General features: G+C 38.6%; 1 pseudogene across 1 annotated transcript; it reads right to left on the minus strand.

Annotated features, from left to right (window-relative positions):
• Positions 1 to 4206: 4206 nt before the first annotated feature.
• On the minus strand, positions 4207 to 15476 carry LOC148849332 (aspartyl protease family protein 1-like; annotated as a pseudogene). Its single transcript, XR_016100396.1, has 10 exons — positions 15091 to 15476; positions 14731 to 14866; positions 7206 to 7437; positions 6759 to 6983; positions 6517 to 6652; positions 6356 to 6429; positions 6168 to 6267; positions 6025 to 6082; positions 4814 to 4885; positions 4207 to 4718 (listed from the first exon to the last, which is right to left on the minus strand). The product of XR_016100396.1 is annotated as an aspartyl protease family protein 1-like (transcript).
• Between the last annotated feature and the right edge of the window lie 2766 nt (positions 15477 to 18242).

An 18242-nucleotide genomic window follows, 5' to 3' on the forward strand; every position in this document is an offset into this window, starting at 1 on the left:
TTTGTTGGCCTCGGGGCCTAGAGGATCTCTGGTGGCAATGGAGATTCTTGAGTTGTGAGTGGCTGCTCGGATAAAGCGCCTACTTGGCTCATTGCCTTTCTATCCGCCCTTTTTCTGCATCACACTCCCTGCTAGAGTGAAGTGATTTTTATTTGTGGTGCGGTGTGCATGTCTCCTGTGCCTTCTCTTGGACCCCTCAGACAAGCTGTCGGCCTCTATCCCGATGGGAGCCGTATCTCGACTTTCCACCGATAGTAGGTTTTGATTGTGGTTGGGGACTATGTTGTCAACCTGAGGTTGGCTATTAAAAGTCTCAAGTGCTTTGTTGGAGACCTGGACTTGACTGTGGACCCGGGTTGGGGTTACCAATCTGATTCAGTCTGGCATTCTACTAAGGTACCTGTTGGAGTGGCACCCGGTAGTTCTGCTGGTGGCGAGGTTGGTGTTGTTGTTGCTATTGTTGCTGTTGCCCCCCCCCCGCCATGAAGGTAAACTTGCTTTCGCAAAACTTGAGCTAGTTGCTCATTCCCCGTACGCATTGCACAAGATCGTAGAACTAGCACGCATCAACTGCCGCAGGAGCCATTGTGGGCTTGACTGCAGTAGGAGGTACATTCACATTATTTGGTACGGCGGTCAGGTGTAGAAGGACATCTATTTGTCCAATGGTCATAGTAGGGATTTGGTTATTGTTGGCGGGCTGGTTGCTAGATGATTCCATTAGTTCTTAAGGTTTTCTAAAATTAAGACAAATACTTAGTTATTGATATTGTGCGATCTGCCTGCTCCCTCATGTTAGGTGACTCGGATGCTGATTCGGAAGATTTCTTGCCAGGGCCGAGCTATGCTGGGCCAAGTTAGAAGTGGTCGAGCTTATGTGTTTCTTCAAGAGAGAATGTTAGAGTGTCTGGGTTGTCTTTACCTCGGGGTGGGCACTCTAATGCTTAAGTCAGAGAGTGTTTGAGAGTTCTTTGAGAGAATGAGAGAGCTTAAGAGTATGTAATCGCGAGTACCTTCTCAGGTAGAAATGAGTGTCTTATATAGGTATTAGTGGTTAGAGCCCTCTTACAATGGGTCTTCTCTTCTCGTGGAACCATTTTTGCTTAGTTGGGCATATTAAGATGCCGATTACAAGATCTGCATAGAGGTTACGAACTGCCTGAACAACTCTAAGGCGTGCAATGCGGTAGGTCAATCTAATGGTCGAGGTATTAACGTCCTGGATATTTCGGGCTAGTAACGCATTATTGGTCTAAGTTAGCGGGCTCTCCTTGCAGGTTGCGACAGATTCCTACAGTTTAGCCGGTCTCTAAGACAAGTCGCCACGAGCTAGGGAGCTTGTCAATTCGGCCCGATCGAGGTAGAGGTTGGCCTAGGCAAGGTCCTCTAGACTAACTTGTCGAGTTAGTTTACTTACTCAGTGCTAAGGTATTACTTGAAGGCCACATGTCGCGAGGTGATTTGAAGGACCAAATTACCCATCATCAATAACTCATGCTTTCATGCGAGTCCAACTTTAAACATCAAAAGTCATGTCCCAAAAGCCCTCCCAAATGGGCACTTAGGATTGAGATCAGATTTGTTCCTGTCTAATTCAAAAAAACTTTCATAACGCCCATATTCAGGATGAGATCAGATTTCATCCTCACAGTATCCTCACAGCACCTTTAGTTGTGCATTGAAAGCATCTCCATGCTTGTATATTTTCATTCATCGGAAGGTGTTCCTAATGCGCGGTTGAAAGAATTGCGAGGACAGTGCGAGAACGAAATTTGTGAGAACAAAATCTGGATTCATTCAAAATCTATTGTGCTTTTCTTCCTGCACAGCTGCACTTTTGCACTATGCAATCAGTGAAACCAGTGAATGACAAAAAAATCATTATCCTAATTCCTAAACACCTGTTTTATACAGATTATAAGACAAAAAAGTGCAGCAGATCTTACTAGAGTGTAGAGTCTGGATGTACTAATAACAAACTGATAACCCAATAGCTGAGACGTTCACTCAGCAGAGTCAGCACCACTTCGAATATGAAAGTGAAGGATCAAACCCACGTAACCTAGGATTTTCGTTGGAAGGTCAATGATCATTCATGCCCGCTGGTCTGATCCATCTGTAGTGAATTTATATTGAAATGGGTCGGATTGAACCTATATCTAAGTCGGATAAGAATACAAATGTCAATGAATGAGGTTTGGGTTGGAACAAATTTTTAGATGATCTAGACGTTGAATGGAATTTATCCTATATAGTTCAAAATATTCATCGGATTGTATATTGTACTCATATTGGATCGGATAAGATTGGAACAAATACGGTCTAATTAACAACCCTATTCCACGTACTAGAGAGAAGACAACTGACAAACTAACCCCAACAAGAGGGCATCAGTCGATTCTCCCTTGACCAAACGATTCTTACCAGCCAAAAAATGAGAAATCATATTTCCCTGCCAATGAAACTCCTTAATATCATCCATAATAGACCAAATGGCCCCATATCCAAGGTGCAAATTTCAAAGCATCAATACGTTTCTGAGGTTACCGATAGATGAAATATACAAGTACTTTGAACTTTAGGCTATATCTCAGCTGGAATCAACGATGAGACATTGAATAACGTTTGTGACAGTATTCTTATGCATGGTCACTTACCTGAATAAAGTAAAGCGAGCAAGGTTCAAAATTTTGATATGCATGGAACTGTATTAGTTGATGCGTATCATATTGAAAACCTCTCAATACATCCCTACAGCGATGTTCAACATGATTCAGGGGATAAAAGGGCCTTAGACCGACCCCTTTGAAGCAGGTTCATAAAAGAAAAAAAATAATAATAATAATAAAAGATGAGCAAGAGCCAATACACCCTTATCAATGTATCAGACTGTATCGATATTTTAAACCTTGAAAGTGAGATGAGATTAATATTTTCAGCAGATGGATAAACAACTTAGGTACTGATGGTAATCAATAGTCTCCAGAAAATTGGCTTATCATGGGACCCATTATAGTGGTGTAAGAATATGGGGAAGTTGGTCAAATTAACTGGTTAACCAATTTACCCAATGAGATACCGACAAAAGAATGGGGCCTTTCACATATTGGTTATATTTTACAGAAAGGCCAAAATACATGCACTCCTACATCTGAAATCAAATTGATATTTTTCTACTAGGGCCATGTTTGGGAGTTCTCAAAATTAAGTGCTTATTTAGGTAGGGACCACACCATTAAGCACTTATTAGTGTTTGGGAAATAAGCCTAAAATAAGTGCTTATTTTAAAAATAAGAACCTATTTTTTAAGCCCAAACTTCTATATTTTTTTAAGTGCTCATACAATTAGCACTTATTCAAAAATTTTCTCCCATAATTGTCCCTAGTGGATTTTTAGAATACCAATTGTAACCCTTTAACAAAAACAATTTTACAAAGGCACTTTTATAAAAGCAATTTTGTTAAAATTACTTTTACAAAAATAAAGAATTTTTACAAAGGCACTTCTATAAAAGTACTTTTATGAAAACATTTTTACAGAAATACTTTTATAAAAGCACTTCTTTGATAGTACTATGAAAGTACTTTTATGAAAGCACTTTTATAGAAGTACTTTTATAAAAGAACTTTTATAATATTACTTTTACAAAAGTACTTTTATGAACGCACTTTTACAACTTTTACGAAAAAACTTACAAAAGCTCTTTTACGAAAGTACTTTTACAAAAACACTTTTATAAAAGTATTTTATGAAAGCACTTTTATAAAAGTACTTTTACACAAAAACACTTCTTACAAAAGCACTTTTATAAAAATACTTTTATAAAAACACTTCTATCAGGGTACTTTCATTCATTCACTTTGGATTGGATGTTTTGAAAATTTGAAAGAAAATTAAGGACAAAAGAGCACAATTGCTTATTTAAGTGCTTATTGGAGAAAAAGGCCCCCAAACACCCAATATAAAACACGTGCTTATTTTTTTATAAAAGTACTTGAAAATAAGTGCTTATTCAAATAAGCACTTGTTTTTAACATAAGCACTCCTAAACATGGCCTAGATCTCTAACCCGACCAACCAAATTCTTTTATAAGTTACTTTGGGGCTTTGCAAAAAGATGCGGGGCTCAACATCATTTAGACTTAGAGTGATTAGTGAAAGAGAAAATAAAAAAGCTTATTCAAAGCAAAGACTTACAAAAGATATTTATAACAGCTCTCTTCTATAAATACTATCAGCACCTGGTTATTAACTTATTATAAATATTTACAATCAATAGTTCAAAAGTAATGTGATGGCATGCTTAGAAAGGAAAATGATTAAACTTACCACCTGGCCAAAGGGAAGGAAACCAGGAATGCCTCCATTCTAGTGTAAAATGTAGCTGTCGGAGGACAACTGGGGGTAGGAGGTCTATAAATAGACATGATAAACTGGCTGGTCTAAAAAATTTGATGTAATAGGCTGTATATAGTCAAAGGAGAGAATGATCAAAGCTTGCCTAAAAATGGAATAACCAAGAAAATGCAACTGAAGGAACTCAAAAGTAATGACCAGCCCTGAATGGGAGGTAATGTTCCTGACATATTTGAACCATTCCCAGTCTGTGTCGTGGCTTCAGGACTATGGTTACCCGGTTCAACGGCAACAGCAGGAGGCACTACGGTAGAGTTTCGAGTATTTACTATCGAAGTGTTGGAAACCTCGATGTCGTAACCTGGGGGACAAAAATAATAGTTCCTTGTTAGAATGGTAAAATTTCCATAATGGTTAAAGAGAAATCAATATGTGCAATCACAGAACAACACTTACAATTGGATTGCTTCCAACCCAATACCAGCTTCTCACGGTCAAATACTAAATGGTACCCAGTCATGAAGTTTTCTGCATGAAGATCAATATTGCAGCATAAGGCTATGAACTATTTCCAATGCATATATATGCACACAATATATATTAATGTGTTTGTCAGTATGCAAAAGCTCAAACATTGAGCCTACTACACCAACAATTAATAATGTGGAGCAGAGATGCATACTACTGATTGATAATTCAGTAAAAAATGTATATTATTTACAGAAGGAACAGAGACAAGAGGCTTGATAAAAATTCAATTAGGGCAATAAAATGGATGGATGTGATAAGCAATTAGAAAAAATGTATAGTTTCCACATGGTACAGTGCACTGGTGGAGCTTTGAAAGCCAAAGATCTATATGCCACAGACTTACAAACAATGATATAAACTAGCTGCCTAGCTAATGCCTCAATTGGATGAAGCCACAACCAGACAAAGCAACGATTTTGTCAAAATAGCCATGCAGGTGATTGCCTAGTTGTCAAGGTGATTGACCAGTGACTTGGGCAACTTTAGATAATCAAGAATTTCAAAATTTGACCTATGTCAATGTTGACTGGATCTAAAAGCTTCCGATACATATTTGCAAATTTTGCTTGTGCAAGTGTCTGGCTTGCCAACAACGATTTAGATCATGAAGCTGTTTTCTCTCAGGAGGCCCCCTAGAATTTTAGGTTCATAGTTTTTCTTGAATTTTATGGAAGTGTTCTCCCTTGTTGCTCGTAATTTCTCCCATTTGTATAAAAAAAGTACAACAATGCAATTTATGTCTGTGTATATCACCTTTGTACTATAAGGGAATTAATAAGGCACTTCACACCATAGGGAGCTTTTCACCATTGCATTGGTTTTAGATGACACACACGACAATACAATATGTGGGATACAGGTTTTCAGTAGATTCCAATAATGATGCCCACAAAGTTTCCCTTATTTAGTTGCCGCCCAGGACAAAAAAGATAATCAATTTGCCTAGACTTTTGCCTGAAACACTTAGTGAATTCCTGGTTTAATATAGCCAACTGATCTTCCACAGCATTGCAAAACCCTTACGTGACTGAACTTGATATTTGAAAACAACCACCTGGTTTCCATCCCCAAGCAATATTTTATCTCTCTTTAGTCCATACAAAATTCATAAACGGTATTTGTAAAGAAATACTTACGACCAATGATGTTCACATCCGGGCTCTTTACAACACCCAAACAATAATACAGTGCATCCTGCACATCATGAGAATAAAATTATATATTTTTTATAAGATTGCTGCAAGTTATTGTAGTATTGCAATAGAAAACCATGCCTTACCTTGGAAGAGACTACAACTATGGTATCAAGAACAGGAAACTGACTTCCACCTTTCATGGCTAGAGTTACATTAGGTACGATGATGCTTGTCACATTCAAACTACATGTTCAGATAAAGAGTCAAAACTTGGACTGTTCAATATGGAAACCAGTTAGGTATTCAGATAAAAAGAACTTAGATGAATTACCTAATACTGTAGCAGTATTCAAATGGTATTTGGAGATCAGGTTGATTTCGTTTGTCTTGGGCCTGGGCGTTGAACTGTGAAAAGAGCAAAATGTTGCAGATGTAGTAATTAGAAAAGTGGCTGCAGGAATAATAGCGAAAGCCATCATCTGGAATACTTACACTCTCAGCAAGATGCGTGTAAACTGGATCAGTTAAGTATGTGAATGAAGTTCCCGAGTCAAAAATTGCACTAAAATTGATTTCGATGGCATCATTTTCAACAATTATCTGAGTCATTGTGATATTATATGTTGGGCTGGCCACAATTTCCAAGAGAACAAGTCAGAAAGTTATTGTGCTATTGGTGGATGTTAACATTAAACTGAAGTACACAAATACAAATCAAGTAAAAGACCACTCACTGTAACTGGTTAATTTCAAATGGAGTTTCTTCATGGTCTGTGCTACCTTTGTCTCCAAAAATGATTCTTCCAATACCATCTGTTCCAAAACACATGGAGAAAGAATTTGCAGTGAAGCCTGCACTTGATAAAATGCTTGGAACCGATAATTTATCCATACCAAGCCCAAACAAACCATTGGGGGCAGCACCAACCAGAAAAGAACCAGTCTGAACTTTACCACAACTGCATCATCCAAGTGACAATATTGGATCAGACACATTAGTAAGAAAGATACCAACATGGCCCGGTAATAATGGAAAGAAGTGAAGAAAAGGGATGTTAGATGTCTAAAACCAGTTAAGTGCAGTATGTAAACAAGGGAAAAAGCTCAGTGAATAAGAGATCTTCAATTCTGATTAGAACTTCTTGGTACAGTAAGAAAGGTCAACATTAATATATACATACCCAAATGTGATTGGTGCATCAACAAATTCTGGACGAATATTGTTTGTCGTCAAGTGCAAAATATCCTCCACCAAGTATCCAGCAGATGAAGTACCATTAGAAAGATACGAAACACTATAAGGGCAAACATTTGGTGTTCCAGTACATTTTGACTTTCACACAAACTGCTGTTGCAGGAAACAATTTTGCTAGTTGTTGAAATATTTGGACCGTAAATGTTGAGATTTACCACCTGTCATAGTACAAGTTGATTAGGATAAACAATTATATGATTACAGAATTGTAAATTATAAAGAGTAAAAACATAAGAAAGATAAATTTTATAAGGTTTCTATTAGGATTCGGCCTGCCCTTGAATCCTATTAAGCTGATAATAGTCAAGGAAGAGAAAGAGAGAGAGAGAGAGAGAGAGAGAAGAAGAGAAGAGAAAAAAGGGAGAGAAAGAACTGGTTCGAATGAGAGAAAAAGATCACTCTCCCATTCGGCCAGATTTGATTTATATTACTTATATTGTGGAAAAGACACATGTGCCCCTACTTAAGTAAGGGACACTAAATCTAACATAATCTTACACATCAGCACATAAACATAAGTATAAAGACAGAAATACCCCTACATATTCGACACTAGCACTCCCCCTCAAACTGGAGAATATATATCATATAATCCCAGCTTGTTACATATGAAGTCCACTCTTCCCTAACTCAAGCCTTTAGTAAACAAGTCTGCCCACTGGTTCCCTGTGTTAACATATGCAGTATCTATCACTCCACTTATCACCTTCTCTCTTACAAAGTGACAATCAACCTCTATGTGCTTGGTTCTCTCATGAAACACCGAATTAGAAGAAATATGAATTGCAGTCCAATTGTCACAGTAGAGCTTCATTAGAGTGTCAACAGTGTATCCCATCTCCTGTAGAAAGTTCTTCAGTCACACTAATTCACAAGTAGTATGTGCCATAGCTCTATATTCTGCCTCTGCACTGCTTCTTGCCACAACTGTCTGCTTCTTATTTTTCCATGTCACCAGATTACCCCCAAGAAAAGTGCAATAGCCTGTGGTAGATCTCCTACCAGACATAGAACCGGCCCAATCAGCATCAGTATATCCTTCTATTTCAAGTTTTCCACCACTTTTGTATATCAAACCACGACTAGGAGCCCCCTTTAAATACCTCACAATCCTTAGAACCGCATCCCAGTGTGGAACCAGAGGATTCTACATGAACTGACTTACCACACTAACCGCAAATGAAATATCTGGCCGAGTAATGGTTAGGTAGTTCAGTTTACCTACAAGCCGCCAATATCTACCAGGATTTTCAAACACTTCACCTATATCGCTGCTCAACTTAGTGTTTGTTTCCATAGGTGTTTCAGCTGGTTTAGCACCTAACAAACTTGTTTCTTCCAACAAATCAATGACATATTTCATCTGACACAAGTTAATACCATGCTTAGACCTTGTTACTTCTATCCCCAAGAAATATTTCAATTTACCAAGGTCCTTTGTCTGAAAATGTTCCTACAGAAAAGCCTTCAACCTATCAATGCTCATTTTATCATTTTTGGTAGAAAACAATATCATCTATATACACCACCAATAGGATCTTTCCTGCCTGAGTCATGACTAAAGACTGAATGGTCAACTTGGCACTGTTTCATACCAAACTTCTTAACCACCTCACTGAACCTACCAAACCATGCTTGAGGAGACTGTTTAAGCCCATAAATGGCCTTCTTTAGTCTGCACACCTTACTGTCCTCCCCCTGAGCAACAAACCCTGGTGGTTGCTCCATATAGACCTCCTCGAGCAGATCACCATGCAAGAAAGCATTCTTGATATCAAACTGATAGATGGGTCAATCAAACATAACAACAAGAGAGATTACAACACGAATTGAACCAATCTTTGCAACTGGGGAGAAGGTCTTTGTATAGTCAATACCATAGGTTTGGGAGTACCCTTTGGCAACCAGTCTAGCTTTCAACTGCTCTACACCACCATCAAGTAAGTACTTAATAGTATAAACCCACTTACAATCGACAACCTGCTTACTAGGAGGAAGAGGAGTAAGGTCCCATGTATGGTTCTGAGTTAAAGTTGAGAGTTCTTCTTCCATTGCACGGCGCTATCCTGGAGAGGCAAGGGCTTCCTAGACATCCTTAGGGACAACAATAGAGGACAACAAGGAGATAAACTGGCGATGGGAAGCAAAAAGGTGAGTGAGAGAAACATAATCAGAAATAGGGTGAAGGGTACAACTGTGTTTACCTTTCCGCACAACAATGGGAAGATCAAGGTCAGATACTGGGGGTGGGGCTGGTGTGGTGACAACTATCAGATCTATTGACGATGACGGAGATGGAGGAGGAGCCGGTACATGTGGGTGATGTGTATACACTTGATGGATAGGTGGTCGTTCAATAGGTGGTGGCACCAGAGGCAAGGACTTGGTTACAGTTGGAACAAGAGGAATGGAATCCACAACTGGAAGAGGAAGGGGAGGAGGTGATGAGGAGGAAGAAACACCACTGGACCCCAAGAAAAACGGAGTAGACTCAAAGAAGGTAACATCAGCACACACAAAGGAATGCCGAGAGCTAGGATGATAACATTTATACCCTTTCTGAGTCCGGGAATAGCCAAGGAAGATGCACTTAATGGATCGTACATCTAACTTGTTCCTTCCTAGCCCCAGATTATAGACAAAGTAGACACACCCAAAAACCCAAGGAGAAAGAGGAAATGGAGACAAGGTAGGGAACAAAGTGGTGAATGGAGAATGACCATCAAAGATAGACGTGGGCATCCGGTTAATCAAGAAGCAAGAAGTAAGCAACGCATCACTCCAAAAGGGTTTGGGAACATTCATGTGATGCATGAGAGATCAAGCTGTTTCCAAAAGATGACGATTCTTTCTCTCAGCCACTCCATTTTGTTGTGGGGTGTAGATACATGAAGTCTGATGGATAATGCCATGTTGGTCCAAGTATTCTTGAAATGATGAAGAAAAATATTCACGGCCATTATCGGAACGAAAAATTTTAATGTGAACACCAAATTGGTTGTAAATCTCAACAAAAAATTTTTGGAAAATGATAAACAATTCACTCCTTTCTTTCATTAAATAGAGCCACGTCATCCTTGAATAATCATCGACAAAAATGACAAAATATCTATATCCATTGTATGACATTATTTTATAAGGACCCCAAACATCTGAATAAACCAAAGAAAAAGGACTCGACATACGGTTTTCAACCCTAGGACTAAAAGGAACACGATGATGTTTCCCCAACTGACACGACTCATAATCCAAAACAGAAAAATGACTCAACGAAGGAACCAAAGACTTCAAAACTTTCAGTGAAGGATGACCAAATCGACAGTGCCACTGGAGAGGAGAGAGAAATGACTGGAGAGTTGTTGACGTTCTTCCACCACCGTCAAGATAATACAATCCACCGGCTTCATGCCCTCCACCAACTTCATCCCCATCTTGAGATCCTGAAAAACACATGAAGAAGGGTAAAAAGTAATAGAGCAATTAAGAGACTTTGTTAACTTACTAACTGACATAAGGTTAAACGGAAACTTAGGGACATACAAAACTGAGGATAAAGGTAAGGAGGTCATGTTAACATTGCCAACACCACAAATGGAGGATGTGGAGCCATTAGCAAGGGTGACGGATTGCTATGTTGAGCAATGAGAGAGGGAAGAAAACATACATGGAGTTCTAGTCATGTGATCGGAGGCTCCAGAGTCAATAATCTAGGGATTGGGTGTGGATGCCAGACAAACCATACTTGAGTGTGTGAGAGTGGTCGTGTTCTGCTGAGATGTGGCCTGAACAAACTTCTCATACTCATCATCTCCTTCTCGGGAACATCTGTGGATGTAGGAAGCACCTGATCAACTGAATGACTCTCCTGTCTGAAGCTACTGTCACTAGTCATGGCATGATTGGTCCAAGTTGAAGGTGGACCATGCAAGTCATAGCAGTAATTAATGATATGTCCATCCATACCACAGTGTGTACACCCCCTCGGACCCGAACTACGTCCTCGGCCATGGGCTCCCCCTGAATCTCTACTCTAGTACAACCACCACCACGGTTATAGGTAGGTCCACCACCACTATTCCGGCCATATACTGGTCCACTGCTATCACTACGGCCAGATTGAGCTCCTCGAGCTCCACCTCTAACACCATAACCCCTCGATACTACAAAGGGTGATCTATCAGAAACACTAGTGTTCTTGGTAGATCCAATGGAAATCCTCCTAAGTCGAGCAAACACTTCTTCTAAGGAAGGGAGAGCTAACCCTCCTAGTATCTGGGTCCACACTGGTTCATACTCAAACTCCAATCCCACCAAAAATCGAGTTACATCAAGTTATTCTCTGTTGTTGCTGAATTTTGACATCAGAAGTGAGGGGGTGATAAGCATTCAACTCATTATGGATGTTTCTCATATTAGCATGGTACTCGTCAAGACTCTGATTACCCTGTTGTAGATTAAAATATTCCTGATACAGCTGATATAATCTAGTTGTATTGTCTTGACCCGAATACAACTTTTTAGCATGATCCCACACTTCTTTGGCAGTGTCAAGAAACATGAAGTTTACACTAATCTTGGGTTCCATATTGTTCCAAAACCATGTGATAATCTGTGCATCTTCTTATTCCTAGTCATCATACTCATGAGAATCGGTAGAGGGTTTTTCTTCCCTTATGTGTTTCACCTTCTTCTTTGCCTTAAGAAAAACTTCTACAGATTTAGCCCAGGGTACATAATTTTCTCCATTCAGTTTAATGGAGGTCATTTGAACATTCAGGCAGTCAATAGGGACCATCACATTAGTCTTGCTATCATTGTTGTCTCCCATAACTGAATTTTGATATTGCTAAATTCGGCACACTGCACACTAGACCACATCACACACTGAACACACTGGTTTCAGCACTTAGTACTGCTGAAAATTGCACTCTTTACACCACAAACCCTACCCCAGGACTACCTGAACACTCACCACACTGTTTAAGGACCACTCCCCTTTCGAATCATACTGAAAGAAAGCATAAACCCTAGCACACTACAATCTGAAATCCCACCATACAATCTGAAGCATACTTATGATTTGATTCACAACATGAAATTGCATAGAAATCTCTTACCTAATCACCCGAAAATCAGACCACACAAGACATCCACTGCACTACACAAATCAGCCCTCTTCTCTTCATCGATTAGAGGAGGGCTTCTTAGAAACCACAAATAGCACAACTAGAGGCATAGAAACCTCCAAGGGAAGAGAGTGACCACTCCTTTTCAGCCCTTTCCCTTATCTCCAACAGATGGCAAAGAAACCGAGAGAAAACCCTAGACTAGGTGCGCAGAGAATAGAATTCTGGGCAGGTCTAATTTGCTCAGTTTGGCTCTGATACCATATTAGGATTCGACCTGCCCTTGAATCCTATTAAGCTGATAATAGTCAAGAAGAAGGAAGAGAGAGAGAGAGAGAGAGAGAGAGAGAGAGAGAGAGAGAGAGAGAAGAAGAAGAGAAGAGAAGAAAGGGAGAGAAAGAACTGGTTTGAATGAGAGAAAAAGATCATTCTCCCATTCGGCCAGAATTGATTTATATTACTTATATTGTGGAAAAGACACATGTGCCCCTACTTAAGTAAGGGACACTAAATCTAACATAATCTTACACATCAGCACATAAACACAAGTATAAAGACAGAAATACCCCTACATATTGGACACTAACAGTTTCTTTGACGCAATTTAACAAAACACTTGAGATATGATGTGAAAAAAGAAAAGGGTAAAACAGTTATAAGGTAGCATCTTATGCAAACTAAAATTTAAACAATTTGGCACAACTTCAAGACCATGAATAGAATCAAAATTTTGAGCTAACACTTTTTTTTTTTATAAGTAATATTTTGAGCTAAAATTACTACTTTCTTAAGGCACTTAGGTCTTTAGCATCAATTTCATTGTTAAGACTTACAGATGAAGCCTTTAGAAGTCATCACTGTTTACTCCCATGGTTATGTCTCCAGAATTATGCATCAGTGATTCAGCATTAGAATATGATTTCATGGCTATCTCAGGGTATACATGGAGAATAACCACCATGTACAGCATGTTCTCAAACCCTTAAAGATGTGTTTCAATCTAGTGCTTAATGACTTAAATCAAATCAAATCAACTCAGCCTTAACCCCATATACATACATACATATATCTATCTATCTATCTATCTATCTATCTATATATATTTCTGCTTCTACCAACGATTTGGGAGTTGGCTAAGGGTGCTGACGATTTGGTTACCCAAACCGTGAGCTATTTTTTGAAACCAAACTAGTACCCAAAGGTTTTTTAAAAACCTTGAACCAAAATCAAACCAAAACCAACCGATTAACCAGTTGATCGGTTCATTTTTTGACTAGTTCGGTTCTTGGGTTTTTATATTTTCAATATATATTATAAAAATATATAATATAAGTACTATAAATATATAAATATGTATATTATATTATAAATACTACAAATATAATCTATTTAATATATCACAAATGAATAATTAAAAATGTAGTATATATCTATATTTATATATATAAGGTTCATTTTTTGACTGGTTCGGTTCTTTGGTTTTTATATTTTCAATATATATTATAAAAATATATAATATAAGTACTATAAATATAAAAATAATATATAATATATAAATATGTATATTATATTATAAATACTACAAATATAATCTATTTAATATATCACAAATGAATAATTAAAAATGTAGTATATATTTATATATATATATCATATTAATAAATATATATACCAGTCAGTTCGGCTAACCAGATTTTTCAGTCAGTTCAGTTTTTTGGTTTTTCTTGAGCACCCCTAGGGTTGGCTAGGTGAATCCTGCCCACAATTTTGCTTAATTAATGACTTACTTTCCCTAAATCTAGTAATATTGGACCTCATGAAAATAAAAGCATCCTGCCATGGCAATTAACACCAGTGATAGTGCAGATAATGGTTTTTAGCCTTTTGGGAAGAACTAAACCTCAGAACTGAATGCCTGAATCTAAACAAAAGCAGCATCAAATAAGCATAAGTTGGGCACAAGTCAAATTTTGTGAAATCAGAGTTTGTTGGGTACTTGTACCAAGGTAAGCTCTGATTCATTTGAGCATATGCACAACGCGTCCTTTAATGAAATAAACCTCACGGAGAAACTAAAAACAATTCAAGCTTGTGGAAGTGAAGAAACAAATTCAAGTGCAAAGAATGGTTCAGATTCATCCAAATTTGTAAATGTTTCATCTTTCCTTAGAAAACCACTGATCTATAACACATATATTGAACAAAGGCACATGACTTTCTAAGGAAAAATATAGATATCGATTCAACACAAGTAACAAGCTAATAATCAATAAAAGAAATAACACACACAGGCAAGTAATTAACAGGGAAAATAGAATAACGTACAGCTCCAGACGACCTCCTCAATGTTTTAAGGCAGTTGACACAATTACATGGCACCCAGAACAGGTCACTTCCGGTGTCCAGTGCCACCAGATATGACAAACTTGGCGTCCCCAGTGAAACATTGACATAATGCAAACTGGATTTAAAAGCACATAACATACGATCAACACAAATTTTCTTAATCGACCAAGTGACCTTGGATTGTAAAAACAATTAAACTAATTAATTCAGCTAATAAAAATGGTTCAATCGGACTGCTACTCGATGAATCCATAAAATAAAAAAGAGAAAAAAAATAAGGACCAAGGCAAATGTGTACGGAATGAAACTAAACGAGTAAGGGAATCTGAGAAGGCATACAATCCCAAGGCATTCTGACGAATGGTAGTGTTCCCATTGATGAAAGTGAGAGACTGATTATTGTCGTTGCTAGCAAGTCCGCGGCCTCTAATAAAACGGTCTTGATGGACCAAAGCAGAGTAGTAATCAAGACTTCCCTTCTCTGGCAAGTCGTCGACGGGGAGAACTCCCTTGACGGGGTCCGAGAACCTGTGGTGAATATCGAAGCCGAAGGTCCCGGAGCCATGGCAAGTCTGCAAACCGAATGCGAAGATAAACAAAAACAAAAGAGGAGAAGATTTACAGGCAGGTCTAGAAGTAGAAGCCATGGCTTAGAGGAGGAGATTCGTCTGAAAGAAACTAGAGAAGAAAAAAAGTAGAGAAGTGAAAAGAAAATGAGGAAAAGATATGACCTTGAATATAGAAGAATGGACTCGATCGCACCTGGCGAAGTAGGGAGTTGGAGAAGGGCTGACGCCAACTTTTCTAGTCCGCTACGAAGTTGAAATCGTAGTTTCTCCCTCCCTCCGCCACCTTCAGACTTCTGTTTTCGTTTTTTATTCGATTTTATTTTTCTCGTTTCTAAGCCTGGCTGTGGCTGGTGAATCATGGATGACGAGGGAAAAAGAAAAACGTCTCCCTCCACGCGCGTTCTCTCTCCACCTTCTTGTCGTCTTGTGAGAGAATTTCAAACTTCATTCCTTCGGTTCTTGGGCTAACTACGTGTCGCACGGAGAGCGGCTTGTTGACAGTCAAGGCTGTCGATCATGGACAGCCAGAGTTTTGGCAGCGGGAATTAGGTGGTTTACAAAGAGCCCCAAGTACTAAGGGGCTAGTGACAATTACCGCCTGATCTTTTACTTTGTAACAAATATCTCCGGCTTAGATTTCATGGGTTACCTTCGAAAAAAATTTTCATTAAGCTGTTTAATTTGAATGATTTATGTTTCGATTAATTTCTATATATAATATTGAAATCCTCTCAAATGCTCTAATAGATCACTGCAGATTTTTATTGAATTTAATATTCAGATCAAATCGTAGAGGTTTATTTTTAATAAATATAATTTTAAGATTATATTTAGTTTTTTCTTGGTATATTGGAAAAGTAGTGGATAAGTTTATATTTTAAGATGAAGAGACATTCATGAGAGTGAAATAAAACAAGAATTTAAAGAAATTTATTTTACTATGTCATTAAAATGATTCTTATTATTTTAGTTTGAGGTATTTTGGGGTCAATTAAGGTTTAAGAAAAAATTACAAGAAAAAAAATAGAGTTCATGTGGATATTTTGATAATTTAATATATTTTATCATCTAACTTAACAATCAGATAGGCATCTAGTAAAAGTTTAGATGGGGTAACTGAGGCTCGTTTTAATTAGAATAAATAGGTAATGGTTTGAATTTAGGGTAAATGTTAAACAGTTGTATGCCCTTAGCTCCAATCATAATGATGTACATTATGAATTTACTATAAATGAATAAAGTACATATTTGATTCATGTTCATGTGGTGTGTTTCTGTGTGATACCCTTAAACTGGACACTTATGAGACTTGTGTTAATTTAGAATGTTCACAACCGTTGGATAAGTCTGGGAAGACTTATCCTACCAAGGCTAACACTGGTGTGCTGCCAAATGTTGGGGTGGCCTGTCTCAGCTGCCAGGGTGAGACCCAAGGCACATGCAATGTAGGATTAATTGAATCTTCGAACTGGACCAGATTTCCAGTATTGCCCTAGACCTTGGAGATTGATGGGCAAAACTGGAAAGTTACACCTGACCCCTAAACTCGATTATGATACTGCACTAGGTGTCGGATTGGGCTGTCTTTGATATGCTAATCAGTGAGATCCTTAGTGGGGGTGAAAACCTGGGTATGTTGGGACAGTCTGAGAATTCATCTGAGTGGGTGATCATAGTGACAGGATCAGCCCCTTTGTTGGACAAAGGTAATGATCGGGGGTGCATTCTCTCTGATGGAAACCAAGACTGCCGGCAGCCGATTTCAATCATTGAGATTTGTTTTGCAAAATATATTTTATATGAGATATAAAAGTATATATATTATGGTTTTTAATTGTTTGCAAAAAGTTTTAATTCCCAGGATCCATGTGAGTAGAGAATGCAACACTATTCCTTGCAGCCGAGGTAGAGGTCCTCTCTTGTCGGGTAGTGTTTGATCATTATGGGTTGAGAGGTTAAGTGTAAGACCATTGAGGGTAATACCTGATGGGCTAATCTTGCATCTGCCCACAATCCTTGGGTGTTACAAAGTGGCTTGGCCCAGGGACCACTTAGGGTAAGTGTTGAGCCCATAGAGCCCATGTGATGGGTTTGAGGGGGTGCGCTGTCCATAATAGTGTATTCGGCCAGGCCTTGTAACAAAGGCTAGGCTGAACCCATGTGGCTGATGTATAGATCAATGTTTAGGTCTCACACCATACAAGGAAGCCCAGCTGGGCAGCAGTTTGGAAGGCTAAGTGAGCACATAACCTTATTGGGCCTAAAGCCCATTTCGAACTAGACTGATTTGATCAGTTAAATAAGGGGCGAATTCTGAGATTGGATTAGTAGATAGGATTGGGTCTTAACCCTATCCACTCAGAGAATCCATATCTAAATGTGATTCAGATCTGGAAACCTCCTAATAAGATTAGGAGAAGGCTGATCTAATCTGTAGATAAAATAAGAGTTTATCCTTATCACTTAAAGGGAATTCTGATCCAAATATGATTTGGATCAGCAACTCCTAATGGGATTACGAGTTGATCCCTTTAAGGTTATAAAAGGAGGAGGGGGCGGCAGCCTTTTGACACACTTCACATCCTATCTTCAGTGCTGAAATCACAAAAGAGAGAATTCAGCTTTACTACGCAAAATCTCTCTTGTCGCCTCCTTCCTGCCGCCGCCATATCTGCCAGTTTGATCTTCTGTTCTCAGTGGGAATGATCAAGCTCAGATCTTGATATCAGTCCTTTGTGAAAGGGATGATTGGAAGTAGTGCTCACATGCCATCCAGTTGATTCTTGCGAAGGATTCGGTTTTTGTGAAGAACGCTGTTGATTCTGCTCCACCCTGCACTGCGCCATCTTCAGTGGGAGCAATTTTTGGTTCCTTCCTTGGGCGTTAACACCTCCATTGGGAGATACTATTTCTTCGTATCAG

The sequence above is a fragment of the Nelumbo lutea genome, chromosome 6 (genome assembly GCF_056320005.1).
Source record: "Nelumbo lutea isolate HS-2025 chromosome 6, American lotus-T2T, whole genome shotgun sequence".
Taxonomy (NCBI): Eukaryota; Viridiplantae; Streptophyta; class Magnoliopsida; order Proteales; family Nelumbonaceae; genus Nelumbo; species Nelumbo lutea.